General features: G+C 51.8%; 1 pseudogene; it reads left to right on the top strand.

Moving 5' to 3' along the window:
• The window catches only part of LOC112115881, a 44,413-nt pseudogene extending 33,671 nt beyond the window's left edge, over window positions 1-10,742 (top strand).
• Window positions 10,743-14,461: the final 3,719 nt, after the last annotated feature.

Below are 14,461 nucleotides of genomic sequence, written 5' to 3'. Positions count from 1 at the left end.
TGGTGTGTGACAGATCCCGGGGTCACCGCACTCACACGGTGGTTCCCATACAGGAGGCTGCCCAGGAGTACAAGGTACCGAGTTGCTGTCCAGTCTAATGGGTAATAACTTTGGATGTTAATTACAGGTTAATGGTGTAACTGTGTCATTCAGCTGTGTGTAGCCTTCATTGCATGAAAGCTGATAGGGGAGTTACAAGCTGTGGCTGGTATTACTGGTTGTATCACAGTGTTTATTGTTATTTGCATCCCCTACAGACCCCAGATGAGATCTGACGTCAATTGTGGGGGGGCCTTGCACAAAACCCAGTGAGGGACAATTCCTGCTCCGAGCCATTTACAGTCTAACTGGACAAGACAGACAAAGGGTGGGAGGGGAAATTGAGGCACAGTGAGGGGAAGTGACTTGTCCAAGATGACTCAGCAGATCAGTGGCAGAGTTGGATATAAAAACCTGGTTTTACAAGGCCCAGTTCAGTGCCCCAACCACTAGCTACTCTGCCCCTTCCAGTAGCACTTAGCAGATGAAGCTACCCAGAGGCCATTGCCACAGAAAGGGGCTAGGACAGCACTAGGGCAAACCCCAACTGTTCCTAACACAAATCAACACATCTAATGGGGTTTGCCCTAGTCCCTAGATCAGTGCTGTCCAACCCGTCTAATCCCCAGGGGTACAGTTCTGAAAGTCAATGGAGTTGGACTCCTTTGAGCATCCCAGCCTATATGGCTGCCCCTGATGGCTTCTGGGATTGGTTTCACTGTTTGTTAAATCTTCTCAAAAACAGCTTTATAAATTCACTGCCATGGGACACCAGTTTTCCACTGGTTCAACTCAATGGAGAGAGTGGACGTAATAACTTTAAACAATCTGAATACAAAACCCACCCAATTTCCATAAATAAGGTTTCATTTCCTTGGTGTCTCTCATGTCCTACCTCTAGAAAGACCCACTGTTGTACACAGTATTGTTGTAACTCTGTTGGTCCCGGGATATTAGAGAAACAAGGGAGGTGAAGTAATGTCTGCTCATGGCCAGCTTCTGTGGGTGCACGACAAGCTTTCAAGCTTACACAGAGCTCTTCTTCAGGCCTGGGAAAGAGTATGTTCCCCAGAGTTGAGTTGTGTGTAACTCTCTTACCAACAGGAGCTGGGCCAGCAGAAGATATTGCCTTACCCACCTGACCTAGTCTATCTAGGAAGACTGACTGTTATCTTGAATTTTGGGTAAAAAAAAACCTCATCCACCCCCTACAACCCTCAAAATAAACCCACCAAATCATTTCTGTTTGTCAGGAAAAAATACAAGCCCATTTGAAGACTCTGAGGGAAGAGAGAGAAAAGCTGCTGGGATTGAAAGTGACTGCAGAGAAGAGAAGCCAGGAGTACCTGGTAGGTGCCTATTGTTCTTCGCCTGCTGGGACATGGAGGTGGGAGAGATGTTTATTGGTAGATTTCTCTGTGGCCTTGTGTGTATTTCTCCATGATATCATGGGATACTGTGTGTGTGTGTGTGTACAGGTGTGCATATCACAAATGTTCTCTCCCTGGAGAAGGACAACAGCATCTTCTGCAGGATCTAAGATGCATTTTAATTAATGAGTTAATTACTACCCCTTGTGGCTTTCACAAAATTTCTCCCAAACTGCACTGATTACATCCCAGTAGACATGGAGACAGCCCTTTCAGAGAGATTGGGACCAAATGGGAAGCTGTAAGAAAATCCTCTCCCTTGTGATCACAGTATATAGTCAAGTGTCAGGATATGAAGAATGGTGGGTTTTGAACCTCAGTGCTCAGAGACTGTCACTACAACCCAACACTTCTCTAGAGCCAGCAGGGGTGGGGCTAGTGGAACTCTGGCCCACCAGAGGATCTGCCTACAAAGCTCCTGATTGGAGCAGACGTTCGGATGCATGAATTACGCCAGCAGGAGTCACTGGAAGTTGTCCAAACAACTGAGTGAACTCCCGATCTGCTGCTGGACTGGACCCTGACTCTGGCTTGGCCCTGGCATTGTTCCTGGCTCAGGTTTGACCTGCAGTACTGCTATCTGACTCCGGCTTGACCCTTTGCGTGGCTGCCTGACTCGGACTCCAGTCCTGATCCCCCGTGTGACTCCAGACACTGATTCTGGCTCAGCCTTTGGCATGACTCCTGAGCTCGACTGTAGCCTCAACCTTTGGTGAGATCCTGACTTTGACTCCAGCTCTGACTTTGGCTGTAGTTCCTGACTTCCAACTGCAGCTCTGAGCACTAGGCCAGACGGCTCATGTCCTGGTCTCTACACAGATGTGTTAGAGATTGTAAAGAAACTCTCTTGTAAGACTGTATGAAAGGTCATCAGGCTCCATCCATGTTCCTGACCAGCCCTTTCCTTATTTCTTATAGAAACAGACAGAAAACGAGAGGCAGAAGATTGTGTCTGAATTTCAACAACTGCGGCAATTCCTGGAGGAACAAGAGCGACTCCTGCTGGCCCAGCTGGAGAAGCTGGATGAGGCAATTGTGAAGATACAGAATGAAAATATCACCAAACTCTCCGAGGAGATTTCCCGTCTCAGTGAGCTGATCAATGAGCTGGAGGGGAAGTGTCAGAAGCCAGCAAGTGAATTCCTGCAGGTGAGACTGAGCTGGAAACATCCCAGATCCCAACACAGGGACAGGACAGCTCCTGAGCTACGGGCACAGGGGTCCAGCAGTCAGAGATCTCAGTGTAACTCGGCATGTGCATTGCTGACATGTGAATGAAGATTGTTCTTTGCAGAGTCACAGACACAGAGATATTAGAGATGGAAAAGCCCCGTTAGCTCAGTGAAACCATGGCCCTGGGGCCAGGGCAGGGCTGATTTCCCCTGTATTTGCAAAATCTCTTTCCTGGAATCCCAAGTGTGTGTCAGGTGGTACTGAGATTTTTTTTTAATCTCTCTCTCCTCTCTCTCCCCTCTAGGATGTCAGAAGCACCTTGAGTAGGTACGTGGCTCTCTCTCACTCCCACATATTCTTGGCAATGCTGGGAAAGAGCATGGAGATGGTGTTAGCATGGCATCTCCACAGCAACAAGTATGGGGAAGGTCACATTTTGGATACAAATCTCTCAGATAAAATTAATCCTGAGGTTCTCACCCTGGAATTATCCATTCAGTGGGAAGGACTGACCTAAAGTATTTCCAAGAGATGTCACATCCCTGGAGGACTGGCTGCCTCAGGATTGTGGGGATGGAATATGGGCCTGTCACTGTTGGGGCCCTGGTTACCATTCAGCCCAGGTCAGCACTGGTAAAGAGGGTTGTTAGGAGACCTGTGTGGAATGAGCTGAGGAGGGGAGAGTTGGTGTCTTAGTCTAGTTCCTAGTGGACAGATTTCTACAGCACTTCACATAGGAACCTCCTGTCCCTCAGAACATGGAGGCCAAGGAGTAAATTAGCCATGGAGACTCAATTCCCCTTTTGTCCCCAGAGCTGAAGAATATTAATGAGTCCTTTGAAGGGAAGGTTGTACGGCCATAGGCTGTGTTGCACCTGCTCTGAGACTGGGAGAAGTTGAGGAATTCGAACTCTAGGCCCATTAGAACAGCGACTCACTAGCCAGAACTTATAATGAGTCACACAATGAAATATAATCATGTGAAATTGTTTCTCTCTAGGTGTGAGAAAGGGAAGTTCCAACAGCCAGAGGAGATTTCTCCTGAACTGGAGGAGCAAGTCAGCGATTTCTCCCGTAAAACTATTGTGCCGTTGGAGACTCTGAGGAAATTCAAAGGTACCTAAAATCGATCTAAGAATGGAAATTGGGATGAGCCTCTGAGACTGTGGGAAGAGAACGTTGCTGGTCAATTGGTTCACACTTAGATGATGCTTCTATTTAATTGCTGGGTGTGAATGCCAGACACTTGGGTCCAAGACACTCAGGTTGATTAATTCAAACCTTTGTTTGCACCAAAAACATGCCTTTCAATTACTATTACAAAGTAAGAAATGACCCATAGACTTTAAGGTCAGAAGGCACCATCCTGATCCATCTGCTCTGAGCTCCTGCACATTGCAGGCCACAGAACCTCCCCACCCACTCCTGTAATTTACCCCTAAACTCTGGCTGAATTACTGAAGTCCTCAAATACTGATTTAAAGACTTCAAGTTACAGAGAATCCACCATTTATTCTAGTATAGCCTCTGTACAAAAAAACAAAACAAAACAAAAACAGGGCCTCTGGCAATTTGACTTGGTGGAAAATTCCTTCCTTATCCCAAATATGTTGGTCAGTTGGACACTGAGCATTTCAGCAAGACCCAACAGACAGACACCTGGGAAAGAATTTTCTCTAACTCAGAGCCCTCCCCTGCACTTCTTTGTGGCTGGATGCACAGCCCCCCTCAGCCTAGCTCCAGCCCTTCAGTAGAGGTGGGACACACACACACACACACACACACACACACACACACACACACATTCCTCCTCCCATAAGACATATTATTTAAACAAGAAAGTAGTGACAATAATGCACTGATATATGGTTTTAGGATAAATATTTATTTCAATGCCCCCATCCTACAAAAAAAATATTGACTGGGGCAGTGAGGTACATTCAAAAACACTAAAGTGAGTTGAATTTATTATTATTGTTATTGTTTATTATTTATTAACTACCTAGCCAGGTTATGGTTTTTTCAATGTGGAAAATTGTGTGTTAATTTACGGGTTGAATGATGACTGAATGACATAACACCCCGCCAATGTCCATCACTAAGTTCGGTAATTTTGTCAAGTGTCCGTCGCACAACGTGATGCTGCCTACCCCTGGTGAAAGGGACCAAAGTGGGTAAAGTTACTTTTATGATAAAGTCTTTGTATGATCTGGGTCTAGGGTATGACAAAAGCCAGTAAGTGAATGAGACAAACCAACTGGAGTCTGAGGGGTGGGAGGGGATGATGAGGGGAAAAGAAAATCTCTCTTACAGATTGTCCTGGGATGGTTGTGAGGCTGCAAGGACGTTGGTTCCATTGTGGGGAAATGCCTGAATGAGAGAGGAAAGAGAAGGTTTCAGTTAGTTTATATTAAATTCCTGAGTGTGTCTCTGGGCCTCTTGGTCTGTTCTGTCATGATGAAAACACAGTTCTATGTGTTCAGAGTGGGGACGCTGTTACAAATATGAAAGCCTGAAATCTTGTCTCTTTTCTCCTTTCCCCCACCAGACACTCTGCTGTCTGCACTGGAGACACAAATTGGAGAACCCCTAGGAGCACACAGACAGGGTGAGTTCTTCTTTGAGTGATTGCTCATGTCTATTCCACAATAGGTGTGCGTGCTTGCCACGTGCACCGGTGCCAGAAGTTTTTCCCCTAGCAGTACCCGTGGGGGGGGGAGCGCCCCCCACAAACCCTGGATTGGTGCCTGCCTGGTATAAGGGGAGCTGCCCCACGCTCCAGCGGCAAGCCGCTGCTGGGATCGCCACAGTCGCCGCCGGCCCGGTACTGGTCGAGGGAACGTTCCCGACACCACTCACCGCCTAGCGACCATTCAGGGCCCAGTCCATGTGGATCACTCTCAACGCCGGCCAGACTGTCTGGATGGGTGCCATCTGACTGGGACTCCCGGCACCGCTCCTCTTTGCGGAGCGAATATCGACGGGACCGTGGCGGAGGTCGCCAGCAGTCCTCATCTCGAAGGAGGTACCGCAGTCGGTCGCGGCGTGATCGTCGATGCCGTTCCCGCATAGACTCCCGCTCCAAGTCTCCGCCCAGTCACCATAGCCCTGGGCGTCGATTGCCAGCATCCCGCTGTCGTGGGTCCGCCCGTCGAGACTGATCGCGGACCAGCTACTACCGTTGGTGCTGTTCCTCCGTGTCGAGATCGCGGTCCCGTGGCTGACGCAGATCCCGATACCGCCTCTACTCCCGGTCCAGAGACAGCAGCGGATCGTATGCCAGCCCGGCCTCCGCTCATGGCCGTTCATCTACAGGCCAGGCTAGCCAACCCGAACAGCTGGATCCGCCAGTGCCGCAGCAAGTGCGATGGCACCGAGCATTGTGGCCAGCCCAGTGGTACCAGTGGTCACCGTGGCCTCCGGTGCAGCCCCCGGTGTGGGCTCGCTCAGTGGCCAGGGCGTGGGAAGCACCGTCGGCCTCCGCTAGACCGCTGGGAAAGGAATCGGTGGGACCCGTGTCCTTGGTACTGTGCCCGGAGTCCGACCAGGTGGTGGATCCTCTGGTGCCGGCCAACACCCAAAGCACCGCGCCGGCCTCCTCGCCCTGTCCAGAGGACCTGATTGTGACCCCGTCCCCCTCCATCCCGCAGGAGGACTAGGTCCTCACCATGCCAAGCTCGGTGCTCACCACCCTGCGGTGGTGGTACGCCCCAAGCAACATGCTCCAAGGGGTCCCGTTCAGGGACAGGGCCCCGTTGTTGGAGCTGGTGTCCGATGCATCGGACCTGGGTTGGGGGGCCCATGTAGGGAACTTTCAGACCCAAGGCCTGTGGTCTCTGCAGGACCTGCCCCTTCATATAAATGTCAAGGAACTCAGGGTGGTGGGACTCATGTGTATGGCCTTCCGCTCGTACCTGAAGGGCAAGGTAGTCAGGGTCCTCATGAACAACAATGCCTCGATGTTCTATATCAACAGGCAAGGCAGGGCCCGATCCTCTTCCCTCTGCCATGAAGCCCTCAGTCTGTGAGACTTCTGTATAGCCCACGACATCCACCTAAAAGCCTTCCACCTGCTGGGCGCCTGGAACGTGAGGGCGGATCGCTTGAGCAGAGACTTTTCCTCTCAGCACGAGTGGTCTCTACACCCGGAAGTGGCCCACCAGCTCTTCCAATGTTGGGGAACTCCCCAAATGGACCTATTCGCTACCCAGCAGAATCGACGATGCCCCCGCTTCTTCTCTGGGGGGGCCTAGGGAGGGGAGCTATCTCCGATGCCTTTATCCTGTCCTGGTCAGGCCGGCTTCTCTATGCCTTTCCCCCGTTCCCTCTGATCAGCAGGGTCCTGGAGAAAATAAAAATGGACTAAGTCAGGGTCCTCCTCATTGCCCTGGCATGGCTCAGGCAGCACTGGTACGGGACCCTCTCTGGCCTGGCGGTGGCTCCGCCGTGGCAGTTGTCGCTCCGCCCGGACCTGCTCTCCCAGGACCAGAGCTGCCTCCTCCATCCCAACCTAATAGCTCTTCACCTCACGGCATGGCTGCTCAGTGGTTAGGTGACGAGGAAAGGACATGCTCGGAACTGGTCTAGCATGTCCTCCTCAAAAGGAGACGGCCCTCCCTTCGCCGCTCTTTCTTAGCGAAGTGGTCTCAGTTTTCCAGGTGGGCGGTGGACTAGGGTGTGCTCCCAACGGCTGACCTGATCTGGCTTATCCTTGATTACCTCCTCCACCTGTGGGCCCAGGGCCTGGCGGCCTCGTCAGTCAGGGTGGACCTGGTGGCCATATTGGCCTTCCATCCCCCAGTGCAAGGACACACGGTATTTTCCAATGCTATGACTGGTCGGTTCCTTAAGGGTTTGGACCAGCTTTACCCGTATTCTAAACCCCTGGTCCCACAGTGGGACCTGAACCTGGTGCTGGCTCATCTTATGGGGCCCCCGTTTGAACAGTTAGCCATGTGTTCCTTGTCTCAACTCTCGTGGAAAGTGGCCTTACTGGTTGCTATCACGTCGACCAGGCAGGTCTCTGAGCTCAGGGCCCTGACCTCCAAGCCGCCATATACGGTCTTTCACAAAGAGAAGGTCCAACTCTGCCCACACCCCGCGTTCCTCCTGAAGGTGGTCTCCACCTACCACATGGGTCAGGACATTTTTCTACCAGTCATCTGCCCCAAACCTCACGCGACTAGTGAGGAGCGCTGTCTCCACATGCTCGATGTGAGACGAGCTCTGGCTTTCTACCTCGAGTGGACCAAGCTGTTCAGAAAGTCCTCGCAACTGTTCATTGCCTCGGCCAAGCATGTGAGGGGCCGGCCGATTTCCACTTAGCACCTTTCTAATTGGATCACTTCATGCATCCGCTCCTGTTATGAGCTGGCGGGTGTCCCCCCGCCGCCCATTGTGAGGGCACACTCGACTCGGGCACAGGCCTCGTCAGCTGCCTTCATGGCCCACGTCCCTATACAGGACATTTGTAGAGCCGCCACCTGGTCTTCAGTTCACACGTTCACCTCGCACTATGCGAGGGAAGATGCCAGGTTTGGCAGGGCAGTCCTCCGTCCCGAGAACTTGTGAACTCCTAACCACCTCCAGCACATATAATTGGAATCCCCTATTGTGGAATACACAGAAAAGACAGTTACCTTTTCCATAACGGGTGTTCTTCGAGATGTGTTGCTCATGTCTATTCCACATCCCGCCCTCCTTCCCCTCTGCCGGAGTTTTCTGGCAAGAAGGAACTGAGGGTAGGGGGAGCGTACAGCTCCCCTTATACCGCGCCAGGCAGGCGCCACTCCAGGGGTTACAGGGGGCACTCCCCCCCTATAGGTACTGCTAGGGGAAAAACTTCCAGCACCAGTGCACGTGGCGAGCACGCACACCTATTGTGGAATACACATGAGCAACACATCTCAAAGAACACCAGTTACAGAAAAGGTAACTGTCTTTTTGCAGCTGGAGATTGTCTTTAAATTATGAGAAAATTCCAGTGAAATCATCTTCATGAGATTGTAATGAAAGTTACCAACCAAATCAACAGTGGCCATGACACACACAGCCCTACAAATAACCCATTAAACAGTGAGGAGATCCAGGGGCACTGGAACATAGGGGACCAGGGGGTCAAGCCCACCCACTTTTTAACATGGGCATAGTTTGGGGGCACGGGAACATGTTGCTCCTCCAAACTGCAAGCCTTGGGCAGGCATGTAGCATCACAGGCAGTGCCTGTGCTTCATGGTGGGGCAGCTGATCAGCTCCCCCCGTGTAGTGCAGCCTCTTCCTGGAGCTGGCCCCTCTCAGTGGCCCCACCCCTGCTCCTCTTCCCCCTGGACCCTCTACCTGCCCTGGGTGGTGCACACCCGGAGAGTGGGGACGTGGGAAGGTGGAGCATCAGGGGCTCTCCATAGTGGCCAAGGCTCCTTGGAAGATGAAGAGTGGGGTCAGGGCCATGGAGAGGGCAGGGCCACAGGCGATGCAACCTAGTACCCCCCTTCCCAACTTCTACCGAGGTGACGGAACACCTGGGGACACCCCAAGTTGACATCACACAAATAATCCTGACACCAGCCTTAGTGCTGAGTTCATGCCCATGCTAATGAACAGAAACACTCTCCCTGAGCAGCACCCGAACAGAGCTCTCTGACCTGAGGGCTGACACATCCCTCTGCTTTACCCCGGTGCAGGGGGTCTCCCCATCATGCTTCTCCAAGGTCCTCCCTTTCCTGTGGGCAGGGCTGGGCTCTCCCATTGGAGCTGTTCACTGCTTCCTGGATTGGGGAGACGCTCTCCCTGTGAGGCTGTCAGCTCCTTCCTTCTCTGAGCTGGAGATGGGGCTACTTCACCCAATGCCACCTCCTACTATCTGGTGTTAAGTGGCTCTTCCCCAATGCTGCACCTTCCTCTCTGTTCCCTGGCTTGGGAGTGGAGGCTGCATTAGTGGAGGGAGATTCCCTCTGGGGTTCAAAACTGTACCTGCTTCCTCTGCTCCCTCCTCACTAAAGCCTTTCTTGGTGTGTCTCTCCTGCTGGGAATGGAGCAGAACCAACAGGGGTAGCTGGGAGCTGAAGCTTATGCAAGCAAATGGGAAACTAATGAAGTGGGTCTCCTTACAGAGACTGAGGAACTGCAGTGACATCCCTGCTCAGTCTCAAGTGCCCAGGACAGAGGCAGCTCCCTGGGATCCAGGCCTGTCCCAGCCAGAATGGGGCTGCTGGGGAGTGTGAGAAATGGTCCCAGCCTCCCCCAGGGCCGAGCTCTGCCCCTAACAGTCTGATTCTCTCTCCCCAGTGAATGTGACTCTGGATCCAGACACGGCTCATCCCCACCTCGTCCTGTCTGAGGATCGGAAAAGTGTGACACGGGGAGACACGCGGAAGCGACTACCCAACAACCCTGAGAGATTTGACTCTTGGGCCTGTGTGCTGGGCTGTGAGGGATTCACCTCCGGGAGACATTGCTGGGAGGTGGAGGTCAGGGATGGGGGATGCTGGGCTGTGGGGGTGGCCAGAGGGTCTATGGGGAGGAAGGGACGGATCAGCCGTAGCCCTGAGGGGGGGATCTGGGCTGTGCAGCAGTTGGGGGATCAGTTCCAAGCTCTCACCTCCCCTGCGACCCCCCTGCCCCTGAGCCGGGTCCCCAGCAGGATCCAGGTTTGTCTGGACTGTGACCGGGGGCAGGTGACATTTATCAATGCTGGTGACGAGGCCCCGATCTTCACTTTCCCACTGGGCTCCATCCCTGGCGAGAGAATCCGACCCTGGCTCTGGGTGTGGGACAGAGACACCCGGCTCCGATTGTGTCCCTGAGACACACAGCCGAGAGTGGAACCAGAAATCAGCCTCTCTAGCCTCATGGACCCCAGTCTCTATGACCTTGGAGGACTCCCGTCTACCCAGCCCCTGGCTCCTCATCTCTATGACCCCTAGAAGTGCCTCCTCCTCCCTCTCTTCAGTCCCAGGGATGGGAGGGGGAGGGGGAAGAACCCCTGGGGCAGAGGTGGCGTCTGGGCAGGGATACAGCATTGATCAATCAGGGTTTGGGGGGTTGCAGAGAAGCAGCAGCAGGGAGCGTTTTGTACAGATCTGTGTCCTTAGATCCTGCTGCAGGGGCCACAGTCACTACAGGGCAACTGGTAACACTGTAATGGTCAAACACACCCCTGGTGGGGAGGGGAAGATGGGTTCAGATTGATGGAAAACCCATTATATAACCTTAAAAAAATCATCATTGGGTCAGTCTCATGATTTTTTTAAAACTCCTGAGGTTGGCAGCACTGGGGGAGGCAGGGACAGGGCGGGTTTAACCAGAGGGAATTAGAAGACGCAAGAAGAAAAATGTGAATTAAAATAAAACAAGAATAAAGGGAGAGTCTATGAGAAATGGTGGAAAACAGAAATGAGAAGAGTGACAGGACAATATCCCTGACAGGGGAACCAGCCGGGGGCAGCAAGAGGGGAAGGGATAAAATCAGGGGAAAGAAGGGAGCCGCCAAGGGGGATGATCTGTGACAGGGAGGAGAGACACAGGAAAATAAACAGAGGTGGGAAGTGAGGGCTAGAACAATAATGAATAGAAAAGGAGTGTATGAAAGGAAAGGGAACGTGAGCGGGATGGAGAGATTTATTACATTTTACTGAAAGCGACACTGTAACTCATTAATTCTCTATATTCATTCCTAGACGACTGTACTGTTGTAGTGCCATTAAGAAAACTGTTCTCAGTAGCTCGGGATCTCCTTTCCATGCTGTGGTTATTAAGGCTCCTTCTCGGCTCCATTTACTTACCACTTTTAGTCACTGACTGTAAATAAAACATTACAAACAATTCTTCGTGTTTGTTCCACTCTAATGTCCCAGCTGCTGGTGCTGGGGGCAGAGTCCTGGGATTTGCTTTCTGACTTGGTTGTGTCCCCCCAACCCCCACAGGGAATATTGTGCCCCTAGGATGAGTTTGGGTTTTACTGGGATGTGTCACTCTCCAGCCTTGCTCTGTCTCTGTCCTTAATTTGTAGGCAACTAGAAAATCATAGTCTGCAACTCTGCAAAGCTGAATGAGGGGCCTAAACTCCCTAGACAATGCATGGGCATCACAGGCACCTTACAGTGCGATTCACAAAAGTCAGCTCACTGGGCGGGGAGCCATCTAAGTTAGCCAATGGGAGAGGCGACAAGTGGGGAGGGGTGTCCTAAGCCCTGTCCCCTCTCACAGACAGGTGCCTAAATCGGGGCTGCAGAGGGGCATCTATGTCTGCTTAGCAATCCACAGATGGGAACCCAGCATCTGACGTCAGATGGCTCAGGCGCCTAAGGTGTTTCTTGCTGGAATGAGGTAGGCACCTGCATCGCTCCACAGGAAAGGGGAGTGGGGGAGAGAAGGAGGAGGTGATTTTGGTGATATCACCTGCCTTATAACTTTTAGCCCCATGGTGAGAGCACTCAGCCGGCACGTGGGAGACCCACATAGAATAGAATCATAGAATATCAGGGTTGGAAGGGACCTCAGGAGGTCATCTAGTCCAACCCCCTGCTCAAAGCAGGACCAATTCCCAACTAAATCATCCCAGCCAGGGCTTTGTCAAGCCGGGCCTTAAAAACCTCCAAGGAAGGAGACTCCACCACCTCCCTAGGTAACGCATTCCAGTGCTTCACCACCCTCCTAGTGAAATGGTATTTCCTAATATCCAACCTAGACCTCCCCCACTGCAACATGAGACCATTGCTCCTTGTTCTGTCATCTGCCACCACTGAGAACAGCCAAGCTCCATCCTCTTTGGAACCCCCCCTCAGGTAGTTGAAAGCAGCTATCAAATCCCCCCTCATCCTTCTCTTCTGGAGACTAAACAATCCCAGTTCCCTCAGCCTCTCCTCATAAGTCATGTGCTCCAGACCCCTAATCATTTTTGTTGCCCTCCGCTGGACTCTTTCCAATTTTTCCACATCCTTCTTGTAGTGTGGGGCCCCAAACTGGACACAGTACTCCAGATGAGGCCTCACCAATGTCGAATAAAGGGGAACGATCACGTTCCTCGATCTGCTGGCAATGCCCCTACTTATACAGCCCAAAATGCCATTAGCCTTCTTGGCAACAAGGGAACACTGTTGACTCATATCCAACTTCTTGTCCACCATAACCCCTAGGTCCTTTTCTGCAGAACTGCTACCTAGCCATTTGGTCCCTAGTCTGTAGCAGTGCATAGGATTCTTCCATCCTAAGTGCAGGACTCTGCACTTGTCCTTGTTGAACCTCATCAGGTTTTTTTTGGCCCAATCCTCTAATTTGTCTAGGTCCCTCTGTATCCGATCCCTACCCTCCAGCGTATCTACCACACCTCCCAGTTTAGTGTCATCTGCAAACTTTCTGAGAGTGCAGTCCACACCATGCTCCAGATCATTAATAAAGATATTAAACAAAATTGGCCCCAGGACCGACCCTTGGGGCACTCCACTTGAAACCGGCTGCCAACTAGACATCAAGCCATTGATCACTACCCGTTGAGCCCGACGATCTAGCCAGCTTTCTATCCACCTTACAGTCCATTCATCCAGCCCATACTTCTTTAACTTGGCAGCAAGAATACTGTGGGAGACCGTATCAAAAGCTTTGCTAAAGTCAAGGAATAACACATCCACTGCTTTCCCCTCATCCACAGACCCAGTTATCTCATCATAGAAGGCAATTAGGTTAGTCAGGCACGAGTTCCCCTTGGTGAATCCATGCTGACTGTTCCTGATCACTTTCCTCTCCTCTAAGTGTTTCATAATTGATTCCTTGAGGACCTGTTCCATGATTTTTCCAGGGACTGAGGTGAGGCTGACTGGCCTGTAGTTCCCCGGATCCTCCTTCTTCCCTTTTTTAAAGATGTTCAGTTCTCCCATCAAGCTGTGTACAGCAGCTCACGAACGTGAGTACCAACCTCAGGGGAAACAGTTATAAACCAGGGCAAAGATCTCCCACTAGTTGCACCGTGTCACCCAGCAGGAGCTCGCAGCCCTGCCGCCCTCTACCCTCACCTCACCTCAATCTATGGCCACTGCCAGTCATCAACTAGCCCCTGTTCCCTGGGGCAGACTGCAGTGTAAATGCCACTCATCATAGGCAAGAGGGGTTTGGACCTGCTGCCTTTGCCTGCCCTAGGCTGCACCTCTGCAACCCCAGTACCTTTGTAGGCCTTGCACAAGGCCTGCAGCCTGCGGGGGGTTTCCAGGCTGGAGCTCCCAGCTCCTCTGGCTTCCACCAGCCCTGCTCCTGGGGGACAGGAGCTTGGTCTCCCTGCAGTCCCTGGTCTCTCTGCTGGGACTGACAAAAAGGGGGCAAATGGGTGCAGGCCTTGCTGGGTGTGGTTGTGTTACAGGGTCACCTGCCCCACTAGGGCCCAGGCTGAGATCCCAGCACATTCCATGGGCCCCTGAGCTGCCATCAGATGGACTTTCAGCCTCTGTCCCTATGGGGGTGGGGGAGGCACTGGGTTATAGCCCCGGGGGAGCTGCTGGGGGAGGGAGGAGATTTACCTGCTCACAGACAATTGTAACAGTTATAAATCTTCAACATTTTGAATTTCAGTGTCTAGTGTCATTAAATAGTTCTGGTCTGACCAAAATCTTCTCTGATCCCCCCATAATTCCCCACAACCGTGAACATTTTAATTGGAATGAAATGCTTAAAACCCAGATTGTTGTGCAACTCTGAAAGTTTAAATCAATAAATATAAAAATTGCTTAAAATAAGCATTATCTGTCAAAATTATATAGTATTAAAAAAAATTCCACCAAGTCTGACTATCACTCCTAACACACACTGACTGGAGGCCAGGAGCCCTTTGGGGT

This window comes from Terrapene carolina, unplaced genomic scaffold (assembly GCF_002925995.2).
Source record: "Terrapene carolina triunguis isolate 2854851 unplaced genomic scaffold, T_m_triunguis-2.0 Scaffold624, whole genome shotgun sequence".
NCBI classification, from domain to species: domain Eukaryota; kingdom Metazoa; phylum Chordata; order Testudines; family Emydidae; genus Terrapene; species Terrapene triunguis.
This window is presented reverse-complemented; position numbering and strand designations above follow the sequence as displayed.